The sequence below is a fragment of the Carassius gibelio genome, chromosome A11 (assembly GCF_023724105.1).
Source record: "Carassius gibelio isolate Cgi1373 ecotype wild population from Czech Republic chromosome A11, carGib1.2-hapl.c, whole genome shotgun sequence".
NCBI classification, from domain to species: domain Eukaryota; kingdom Metazoa; phylum Chordata; class Actinopteri; order Cypriniformes; family Cyprinidae; genus Carassius; species Carassius gibelio.
Genome location: NC_068381.1, coordinates 19,550,948 through 19,563,417, shown reverse-complemented (window position 1 = coordinate 19,563,417; position 12,470 = coordinate 19,550,948). Strand labels below are relative to the sequence as shown.

General features: G+C 41.1%; 1 long non-coding RNA gene across 1 annotated transcript in view; it reads right to left on the bottom strand.

The window, feature by feature from the left end:
* Nucleotides 1-1,734: 1,734 nt before the first annotated feature.
* Nucleotides 1,735-12,470, bottom strand: part of LOC128022605 (uncharacterized) — a 47,108-nt gene continuing 36,372 nt past the window's right edge. Inside the window, exons 2-3 of the long non-coding RNA XR_008185955.1 lie at nt 11,461-11,501; nt 1,735-1,782 (exon numbers count right to left, since the gene is read on the bottom strand). This is a non-coding gene — a long non-coding RNA (uncharacterized LOC128022605). The remainder of the gene's footprint in view (nt 1,783-11,460; nt 11,502-12,470) is intronic.

The following is a 12,470-nucleotide window of genomic DNA, read 5'->3' as shown; positions in this document are numbered from 1 at the left end:
TACCCAAAGACTGAACTTTAACACAATTACATGGGCAGATCGATGTAGATTATGTTTCATGTTATTCCTGTATTCGTCTGACTCTGAAGTGATCTGCCATTTCCATAACATTCCATAAGCAGTAGATGAAAGCTTTCTAAATAAGATCCCAAAATCCCAAATAATGACCCGTTCATTCAGATCGCTTTAACTTCTTTAATGACAGTGTCTTGTGTTATTCACACTGAATACGAGCAGAGTGCTTATAAAAATAGACAGCTGAGGAATGAAGCATGCCAGAATTTATTGCCATGATGAGCTGTCATCGCCTACACGAAAACCTACAAATATTCTGCAGGTGTATGAGGCTGTTCTCAGCTCTCAGTTTTATATCTAACAGTCAGGGCAAAATCATTTGCCATTAGATAAGAATATATATATATAAATGTCACAAAATTTTCAACTACAGTGAGTAGAGCTGTTCAGTTTTATCTGAAACAGATTAATGTGAATGTGGCAACTTTTTTATAAAGTATCACAACAGTTCAGAAATGAAATTACACTAAATGGTTAATGCTCTAGTGCATATAATAACATAGCACCTACAATAAACTCAACCCTAAACCTAAGCTCTTTAACTGTGACTCTTGTTTCACGGGACTCAAGCCGAATGCTTTGGATCGCAAGTGCAGTGCTGTACCAGGAGAGCTACCAAGCAAGTTTACTACAGCAGAAAATTCTTACATATACAGTTGGTTATTTGATGCAAACAGTAAAATGCATTAGTTTAAAACTCATGCACTATGATAATAGTGTTTTGAGGTCATAGCATGTAATTACATAATTTGCCCCAGTAATTATTAGTGTGAAAAGCAAAAAAAAGTTTGAAGGGCGTTTTACTGCTACTAAGTGTTTATTTCAGCTGGAACCTGCAGTGAATTGTATTTATAGGTAAATTAATGGACACTGTTCACTAACAAGTATGTATGTTAATTCAAGCCCTTAGTTATAGTATAACATTTTACTATTCTTGGTCTGTCATTGGGAGAAAACATGTATTTGTGATCACATAGTGGCCCAGACTTAGCTGTTCTAAGGAAAATAACAGCATCACTTATTTATAACTTTAATTATATTTAAGATAATATTTATCATACTTCTAATAACATTTAAAGGGTAAAAAGACCAACCATCTATCACTAACCTATGAGAAAAACAAACATGTTCAAAACACCAAAGCTTAATCAGCAGCACCCAGCAGGACAATCCTGTCCTGATTCATAACCTCAAATTGGAAACTACGGAAACTGACTCATCGTTATAAAGACACCATTGAAAATAACAACACTTGCTTAGTACAGCAGGTCAAGACAAAACACAGAGCTGTTGTACAGGTGCTGAACTGGAGGTTGCTTGTTAGTGATAAGATGCAGGATGTGTTTTGATGGCGTACAGAAGAAGAAGAACAGACAGTGGTTGAACTGCATGCTGCTGCAGGGAAGGACGACACGCCTGATTGGACAACACCAGAGATGAAACCATAGCAATTCAAGCTGAGAACAGTCAAACTATGTGTGTGTGTGTGTGTGTGTGTGTGTGTGTGTGTGTGTGTGTGTGTGTGTGTGTGTGTGTGTGTGTGTGTGTGTATGTGTGTGTGTGTGTGTGTGTGTGTGTGTGTGTGTGTGTGTGTGAGTGTGTGTGTGTGTGCGTGTGTGTGCGTGTGTGTGTGTGTGTGTGTGTGTGTGTGTGTGCTCACCTCTCTCCACTGCTTGGTCTCCACACCCTGAGTGTACATTACACACACTGTGAAAAGGGACAAATATAGCAACAATTAGTGCTACAATACTGATAAAAAAAGCTGTGATTGGGGAGATACCCTTTTAAATAGCAATGAACTGAAATGAAAATTCTGGGATTAAACGATAACCAAACCCGAAAAATTTAGGATGCACTTGGACAAAAACATTTTAGTTGTACATACATTTAAACTACACATAAGGAAGTTTTTCTGTAATTTTTTTTTAAAATAACACATTTATGTTTCTACTTCTACTTTGATGAAATATAATTATTTAAACAGTGGCTATCATAAAACTTTTTGATGACAAATGTATTAAAACATACTTTAAATAATGAGAATTTTGTCAAATTTAATTAATATGTAATATACTGCATACAGTATATTTAGCCAAATGTTACTTTCTACAGTTATTTTGACTAGCTGTACAGCATTTACAGACTTCCCTGAGGTAAAAATAACGTTACAAGATAACTGTTTTATTTATGTCTTTCTGTGGTTTAAACACTGATTGAGTAATTACATGAGAAATGGTTTCAGTAAACTGTACAGTTCTTTTTTTCAACACCTTCTGATGTTCATTAATGTTTATTTCTTGCTATTACTAATAATAAAGACAAAGAGATGATTGAGTCACATACTGCTAAACCTTTTCCAGTGGAAACAAACTTGCATACCATGTCACAATCTGATATTCCGGTTCATAAATATGTGTAAATGAGTGTGTTTTGGCAATCAAAAACCTTTCTAAATGATCTTGATCATGATCTGTAATGTGAGACGGGTGCCGCCATGTTTGTTCACGCTGCAGTTCAGAGAGTCCTGTCAGTCGGATTTACAGCCTGTGAATTCAACAGTCTCTCCCGAAATACAAGTAATAAGTGTCTGGTGAACTGGTTGAAGAATAGAGTAAGCTTTACAGTTACTTATTCGATGTGTATCTGATATGAATAAATCACATCTGCAAATTAAATTTGAATGGATTGTTATTGTTACTAGTATTTATGTGTATTTAAATGTCTGAAACCTAAAATATGCACTATATGGTTAATAACACTGCATAATTGTGATAATATGACAAGAGCAGTGCACGTATGTCTATGGCTCAGCACCAGCCAACGCGCAGAAACGCAGTTTTAATTTGACAGTTCTGCGATGTCACCAAACGTTCTAAGTCCCATACTGGGACCATACTCGAAGGGGCACAGATATAATAATGCCATATGTGGGACCGTACTGCTCAAAGGGTTAAACTGAGGCGCTACAGCAATCTGTTGTCACATTTAAAGAGAATTTCATCATCAAATTTACAGAATTTGAAATCTGAGATTATCTTGATCTCTAGCTGGAGTTACCATGAGCTTTGCTAAAGGGCACTACATTCTAAACTTTTGCCACTTTACCCCGAACTCCACTTCCCATAATCCCTTGCCTGGAATCATTAGCACTCATCAATTGCAGTCACCTGTCTCTCATCACCTCATCAGTCACACTCACAGCCTAGGGTTGTGCCGATAGACGATAGTATCATGCATCGACGATAGTCAGAGATATTAACAATAGCAGATGTCTTTGTCAATGGTTAAGACGATATTAGGCTCATTCTCCTATTAACATGTTAGTTTGTCAGTATGTTTGAAAGTATATTTTCAGATTATTGGTGCTTCCATAGGCTCACTCTCATGCACATGCCCGGTTTTAAAACACCAAATAGTTATGCTATGACAAGTACAGAGAGTCTCTCTCTTGCCCCAACCATGCACGGTAATATTGTGCATCTTTGATCTTACGAGCTGACGATATGACGATTTGAAAAAATGACCATAATCGCCCAACATTTACACTCACTGCTGATTATTTGCATATCCAAAGACACATTTCTGCACGTGTTTCCTTGTTTTGTCTTTCCTTTGTGTTTTTGTATCTTAAACTGTTTACCTGGTTTTCTTATTGTTTTATTCCTTCCCCCTACCTTGGACTGTTCTGTGGATTACTATTTTGCCTTTGTCTCTGATATTACTGTTTGCTGTTTCTGGACCCTGCCTTTTTTGACCACGCTCTCTTTAAATAAAAACTGCAAGTGGATCCCAACTCCGTTGTCAAGCCTCCTTTGTTACAGAATCATCAGTCACACCCAGATCCAGTGTTTTTTAAGTGTTCATGGCTAACCATGGACCCAGTTGACTAGCTACTGAGACTTTATCAAGAAGACTCTTCAACTGAGGAGTACATTCCTGTGAGTTATCTAATGAAATATGACGATGTTGCTTTGAAAGACATTTTTCTTTTCAGATTTAATGAGTCAGTGAAATCACTGAAGGGATAGTCAATTGTACATTTAGAGACTTTATGGACTATGCACTTTTGCTGACCGGTTCTTTATTCACTGTGGGAGAAGCAGATAACTACCATCCCAGAGACTTATCACAAGATGGTTGTCAACTCAGAGACTACCCACAAAATTGCCAACCATTTCTGTGTCTCGTCCCATCATGGCCTCTATTATAGAGTTTCATCCCATCAAGGCTTGTCATGTCACAGCTGTCATCTCAGAGTCAAGCCAAGTCACAGCTGATCTTCCTGAGCCACGTCACATCACAGATAATCGTCCAGAGTCCCATCACTTCACAGCTGGTCTTCCAGAGCCTTGTCACGTCCCATCTGTTTTGTCAGGACACAACTCTGGTATCCCTCAACCAATGCTCTCAAGCAACAAAGTTCATACTTTTTCAAGTTTGTGGCAACTACTCACTCCAGGTCCCCAGGCACAGCACCTTAAGTCACTGAGATCAATGAGATCAAAGTCAATGTACTATCTGTCCTACCAGTTATGGCAATGGCTATTCTGTGTGTTTGGGCTGCACACACCACCGTAGTTTCTCCAAAGGTTGCAGCTTCCACTGTTGAATCTCCCAAAGTGGTGGTGCTCACTCCAGTCCTCGAGCTCACCCCAGAGCTCAGCCAGGATCCAGCTCTAATCCATGAATCCGTTACAGATTTCATTCTAGTACCAGAGCCCTTTCCTGTGCCTGAGTCCGTTTTGATTTCCCCAAAGGGGAAAACTTCTGTTGCAGATCTTTTCATAGCAGAGGTATCCACTCCAAATCCTTCCAAGACCATAGCAATACTCTCCACCAAGCTCTTAGTGTTCCCTCTTACCTCTGTTTCAACCACGGACACTAGTTTTGAACTCTCCCTGTTTCCTGATGCCTCTGTTATAGCTGTAAGTGTTGTCTCTGAACTCTTTGTGTTTGTTGTAGATCATATTGCTACTGCTGCAGATCCTCCAGAGGTGGCAGCATCCACTGCAGAACCTCAAGAGGTGGCGGGGGTGTTCACTTCAGCTCCTCTTAAGACAGGGGTACCCACTAATGAACTCCTTGTTTGTCATTAATTTCCCTGTTACACAAGTATTGACCCTAGAAGCCAACCATGAATTCTTAGCCTTGCCTGTTACAGTAGCTAGAGCTGTCTCTAAATTCACTCATTGACCTGCCATGGCCAATAATGCCAATCCTAAACTCCCTAAACGTACCATCATGATTACAGAGACTGCCTATGAAATATCTGTCTGTCATGTCATGTCACAGCTATGGAGGCCATCTGTGAACTCTCTGGCTGTCCTGTTACAGCTAAGAAGGCTGTTTCTGAACTCTCAGTCTGTCCTGTTCTGACCAAGGAGGTTAATTCTGAACTCTGGGACTGTCCAATCCGGGCCAAGAAGATCAGACTCAAACTCTCTGTTTGCTCTGCAATGACCAGGGTGGTTGTTTCTGAACTCTCTAACTATAGAGGCATGGTAAAAAGGGCTGTACCTGAACTCTCTGCTCACTCTCTGCTCACCCTGTTACGGCCATTTCTGAACTGTCTGGTTATGGCAGATGAGGCCATTGTTAACCTCTGTGCTCTTATTTCCTGACCAGCCTGATCCACCGTGTTGGTCCAGTTCCACTGAAGTTGTCCTCCGTCCCATCTGCTCCATCGTGGGGGTCTTCAGTCCTGTCTGCTCTGCTGTAGTTGTCATCCGCTCTGCTGTGGTGGTATTTGATCCCATCTGCTCTGCCGTGGGGATCTTCGATCCCATCTGCCCTGCTGTGGTGGTTGTCTGCTCCACCATGGGGATATTCAGCTCTGTCTGCTCTGCCCTGCTGGACTTCTGCTCTGCCTGGTCCGTCTGCTCAGCCATTGTGGTCTTCTGCCCAGTTCTGGTGGAATTCTGCTAAGCCCAGTCCATCTGCTCAGCCATGGTGGTCTTCTGCACTGCTATGGTGCTTCTCTGCTCTTTCCTGGTTGTTTTTGGCTCCACCTGCTCCATTATGGTGCTCCTCAGGTCAATTCTGGTTGCCTTCTGCTCTACCCTGGTGGTCTTCAACTCCACCTGCTCCACTTTGGTGGTCTTTAGCTACAGTCTGGTAGGCTTTGGCTCCACCTGCTCCACCTTGGCTCTCTGCTCCGCTAGCTTCACCTTGGCTCTCTGTTCCACCATATCTGTCTTAGCTCTCTTTGCTCTTCTTTCGGCTCTGCCTCAGTCACCTGTTTCTTCACTTCCTCATGGACCTGGTCCTCCATCCCTCACTCTGCCTCCAATCCACCTCTCTCCTGGACTTTAGTCTATTCTGTTTGGAGTGTCTGGAAATCACTCCTTGAAGGGGGGCTCTGTCACTGTGAGTTCCTGTGAGGGTCACTAGAGGACACTCCATTCCAGACTCTTGTCACTTTACTCTGGATTCCATTTTCAATAATCCCTTGCATGGACAAATCAGCATTCACCAATTGCAGTCACTTGTCTCATCACCTCATCAGTCGCACACTATAAGAATGGCACACACATATACTCACTGCTATATTTGTGTGTGTGTGTGTTTCTGCCCATGTTTACTTGTTTTGCCTTGCCTTTGTGTTTTTGTATCTTGGACTGGTTAGCTGGTTTTCTGATTGTTTTCTGCATGCCACGACATTGGATTGTTCTGTGGATTACTGACATCATCCATTTTTGGAAGCCCAAACATCTTTGTCACGGGCGTGAAAAAAACTGCATTTCTTAATGCAGTCACACACCAGACGAGAAGAGCAGTGCAGAGTCACATTGTGCCACATCTTTAAAACTCTAAAACATTAGTTTCTATGAGTGTACACACACTGGTGGCACATTGTGTTGTACTTGTTGTATGAACTAATCTAGATGTGGTGCTGTGCTTCTCGTCCCATGTGCAAACGACTTCAAACATGCTGAAAACTTGACATTACAGCAGCTCTTCTGATGCACTCAACAAAGAATTCTAACCATGACCTTGCCCCTCCCCCTCTATTCCAAACGAGCTGTTTGTTGTAGTTCTTGAAGTTCTTTATTGATTTATATTTTTATATAACACTGATGACAAAATTCATAATGTATATGTTTATGACACCTTCATGTTGATCCATATTTAAGTTTCTTTATGTAGCCATTATGATTTCAGTACATACTTAAACATTTGTCTTATGTGTTGCCAGCCCAACTACATGCCCAAGGTTCCCACTTCACCCATCAAAGACCAAGTGATGGACCTGCAAGTGCAAGACCCTGGCTTTGCTCTGTCCAATCCGAGCATTGAGATGCTATGTTGACTGGACACAAAGCTTCAGGACCTCAGACCAGCTCTTTGTCTGTTATGGAGGCCGGCAGAAGCGGAATGCCGTCTCTAAGCAGAGGATGGCACCCTGGATTGTGGATGCCATAACCCTGGCTTATCAGGCACAGGGTGTGGCCTGCCCATTCAGGTTGAGAGCTCACTCAACTGGAGGTGTTGCATGCTCCTGGGCGACGGCTCGTGGAGCCTCGCTGGCAGATATTTGTAGAGCTGCGGGCTGGGTGACCCCTAACACATTCGCTACGTTCTATAGCCTTTGTGTAGAGCCGATATCCTCCTGTGTTCTCACCTCAAACGGATATTGGCACCAAGAGGCTCCGGTTAGTGTCAGCTTGCTAAACTGTTGCAGAGTGTCCATACTGTAGACCCTGTGGAGTTCCTCCATCACCCTAGGCAGCTGGACGCAACAGAATGTCCGGCACCAGGCCTTCATGATGAATCCGTGAGAACCATGGAAGGCTGGGTTCCATATTGAGACCTAAGCGGTTCTCGTATGCACATAGCCTTAGAGCCTGTGTTTTCCCGGCAGACTTCTGCCTTCCAGAGAGGGTTTTAATCACCTCAAATTTCCAATATACACCTAAACAGATGCTATATGTGTATTTGCTCCCGAGACCTCCTTCGGGAAGATGGGGCTTCAGCAGCGTGCCAGTTCCAAGCGGCATGGGTACGTTTTCACAATGTTATCCAGTCTCACCCAGTGAGGTAGTGCTTTGACAATGGTATACTTGTTCACCTAATAGGGGTGCAGGCAACTCGCACAGGGCACTGGAAGGGGGAGCACCCATGGCGCTTTGGTAGGGATCCCATTTTCGTCGGTCACCGTCAGTGTTGGGAGTAACGCGTTACAAAAGTAATGCATTACAGTAATTTATTACTTTTTCCTGTAACGCAGTAGTGTAAGGCATTACTAATTAATTTTCAGTAATATTTTACTCGGTACATTTTCAGCAAAGCGTGCGTTAAAAAAAAAAAAAAACCTTTGCGAGACCGCGTGATTTCATTAATCTCCCTCTTGTTGGTGTTACTTTGTTATTGCGTAACATAGTCCAGTGAAGGCGGGTTTTACATGAGTGGCGCGAGGCATGATTTCTGCCCCTGCTGTGCTCGCGAGTCGCGCTTGCCAGTGGAAAAGCGGCTAATGAAGATGGTAGAAGACGACTGTACATTCACGAGGTGGTAAGCAGTTAGGCTATGTTTAGCCTATATGTTCAGTTCTGTGGACTAAAATGACTGAGGCTAAGGGGTTGGTCCTCCAATTGCAATTTATACTTGAGAAAGCACAGCCTAAGCTATGTTCATCATGTGCACTTTGTGCATGACAGTTTTGTGTTGTGATCCTCTTGAATTCAAAGAGAATAAAGTAAAACAAATGTGCATCTTGTCATGGCATTAGAGTTTACTTATGTTGTGTCTTATATTAATAGACCCAAGCTATTCACGGATATTGCCAGATAATAATTTTACCTCTACCATACTTTTAACAGACTTTAATCATTTGTGATTTTGTCTGTCATCCTTTTTTTGACTTGAGCCTTCACTTTGACAATTATATGCTATATTTGTTAGTAGCCTGGATAGCCCACAGTCATTATGGAACATTAAATTGCCTTCTACTGGATGTAAAATGCTCTGTATTACATTTTGTCATTTTAGAATTTTAAGTTCTACCTTGTAGTTATTTTCGTGAAAGTAACTCAAAAGTAATATAGGAGTAATGTAATGTATTACAATTCTGAGACAGTAATATTGTAAGGTAAAGTATTACATTTAAATAACAGTAATAAGTAATCTATAATGTATTACAGTTTGGAAGTAACTTGCACAACACTGGTCACCGTCGTGGCATCGAGAGTGACCGACTGAAAGAGAACGTCTTGGTTACATATGGTAACCCTCATTCCCCGAAGGAGGGAATGGAGACGTCACGTCCCGTCGCCATGGTTGCTGTACCGCCACTGAGCTGCCGGGTCTCCAGTTTGGTTCCGAAGTTAAAACCTGGTATGCATTGCACCTGCTGCCTTCTTATACTCACGCTGTGATCCGTGGCAGCTGGATGCAATAATTGCATGCCAATGTGCATTGTATAATTTAGTTTACACTCAAAGTAAATTTGTCTATCGAAGCGATATCCCATTTTCATCGGTCACCGACGGGGCACCGACGAGGGTTACCATGCATAACTGAGACGATTCTCTATGCTGCACGCAAGTTCAGGCAAGAGATGGGGACTCGAGTTTGAGACTCGGACTCGAGTGCGACTTAAGTCGCACAAACAGTGACTTCAGACTCGACTTGAGACTCGTCCTCGAAAGCCTTCAGACTCGACTCGGACTCGAGCTCCGGGACTCGTGAACAATGTTAATTTTTAGTAAACGTCAGATGAGCTCGCTGTTAGAGTTGTGACGTTCGCGAACGAACCGATTCTTTTGAACGGCTCATAAACATGAACGATGGGAGCCGAGTCACGGCTGGAGGGGAGCCGTTCTTTCTGTCGCTCTTTTTTCCTATGCGTGTTTCAGAGCGCGTGTTTCACACAGATGCACACAAATGAGCTCCTCCGCGAGACAGAACAGTTATAGGGGGAGGGGCGCACCCAGCGCAGGCCAACCCTTTATAGCGTGATGATATTAGTTATTAGTTGTGCATGCATCCTTCACGTGAGTACTCCAGTGGAAAAAAACCTGCGTGCCTCTGTCATTGGGTAGGAGTGGAGCCATGACGTTTTGCACAGATATTCATTGCAGCCCACTTTGTTATTGTTCATTGACTTGAAGGGGCTGATGTCCTATTTGCAAAGTTTACAGTAGTAATAGTATGTAGACATTTCCATTTTATTTATTCTAATTTTATCTACTTTAAATATTTTTGGTTCTCTATCAAAATGTATCAAAATGATTCATTGCAGCCGGCTTTGTTTTTGATGTTTATTTGTGAGTAGGTATTGTATGAATAACATAAGTCAGCGTAGCTTTGTTCATTCTTAAGACAGACAAGAGGTGTGCAGCTATACAGCCAGGACAGACAGAAGGCCATTACTGAATCCATAAATGCAAAATACAGATATTAACTTAAAAGTAAAGCATTCTTGGTGTTTTTGTCATGTTGCAATAGCCTGTTTACACTGATTATATACCAAAATCAAAGTTGATATCGTATGCTAATAAATAGAGTTGTCATAATAACATATTACATGCTTTGAATTCCTTATATATAGCAGTTTTCTAAGCAGCTTGGATGGGTCGCTGTACGTGATGCAACATTTATTATAACCAGAGACTTAATATAATAAAGAGACTTGAGACTTGACTTGGACTCTAGCTCAGAGACTTGAGACTTGACTTGGACTCTAGCTCAGAGACTTGAGACTTGACTTGGACTCTAGCTCAGAGACTTGAGACTTGACTTGGACTCTAGCTCAGAGACTTGAGACTTGACTTGGACTCTAGCTCAGAGACTTGTGAGCATCTCTGGTTCAGGCTAGCTCAAAAACTTGTCTACACAAGCTGAGACCTGACGTGAGTTTTGTTCATAGCCACAGCTCATGACCATATTGATAAATGCCAAGTTTTTAATGAAAACGACGGTACACCCAGTTTTTGGTCATACGCTCTCTTCATAAATGAGGCCCATTGGGAGGGTGAGGTGAATTTTCATTTTTGCTGAACAATTTCTTTATTATAAATCCCTCCCTACCACACTGGCAGATGAGAAGTATAGAGATATTTCTTTCAGAGAGGAGAGAGATCCACTAAGTGAAACTCGTTATATTCTCTCACTCTCTCTTTTTGAGCTCAATCTGTCTTTTCTCTTCAAAGGGTCTCTATGAAACTTGCTGCCATAGCGCATTTGAGTTCATGTCTCATTCAGGTTCGTTGGAGTCATGCAGAGCAATGTAGATGAGAAGAACTCTTCAGAATCACACTGATGATTGATGAGAGGCGAAAGACAGGAGATTGCAAAGAAAACAAGTGGGGGTCACTAATTAATGCAGAACAAGTATAAAATGAAGAGACGCAAAGCTCAGTTTCAACTTCCATTGGCTGTACTCACGTGGATCAGATTTGGAGAATGTGTCTCTGTCTAAAAGATTCCTGGGGAGGAGAAAAAAAAAAAAGATCATTAGAATTCTGACAGCTTGATTAAATGCTATCAGTGACACATTGACATATGAAGCTTTACTGAAGAGGCTTTTTGACAAATTTATTAAACTGGCTTATTAGAATTCCACAAAAGTAGATATCAAGATGAAGGATCAAGACGACACCCAGAAATGTTGACTGTAGGCTACCTCAAAATTACTAAAAGTCTTCTCACGTTTCATTTTCAACAAATAAACAATAAAAATTGTCAATGTGCCAATGTGATGGTAAATGCTTCACTATACATTGTTTTTCAAACAGACGAGCGATTATAAAAAACAAAAATTAAACTATTAAATGACATACTAAAAATTACTAATTTACTAAACCTACTACAGAACAAAGTGCACATGTACGTATTGTATGATGTAAGTGAGAGAGATTCGACCATCAAACAGTGTATTAACATATCAGCGACATATTTTTTTTTTCTTGTTTTTTATTCTTTGAGAGTGCTTAAACTCATGCTAGACAAAATGAAGTTTACAAAATTAACGTACAATGGAAAATTGGGCAGAAAATTGGACTGATAAATGAAGCCCACTGTTCTTCGATAATGTAAATGTTCTTTGCCTGTGTCCTCTTTATATTGGCTGTTTGAAAAACGTGACAGTTAAAGCATTACAACTAACTTACAATGTCTCAAGGATGAAGTCAAATCTAGTCATTCAAAATGTTTTATGACATGACATCCATATCTGGTACTTGCCTAAAAAGATGGGTTTATGATGTGCGTGTTAATAGATTACACTAACATTTTACACTTACAATGGTTTTAGCAATAGCTGTGACGACGTACACTAAAAATCACTTGTAAAACTATGATAGACGTACACAAGTTTTTCTATATTAACTTAAGAATATAATCACTTTGCTATTACATACAAAACTGAACTATTTTAATGGCTTAACAATATAAGC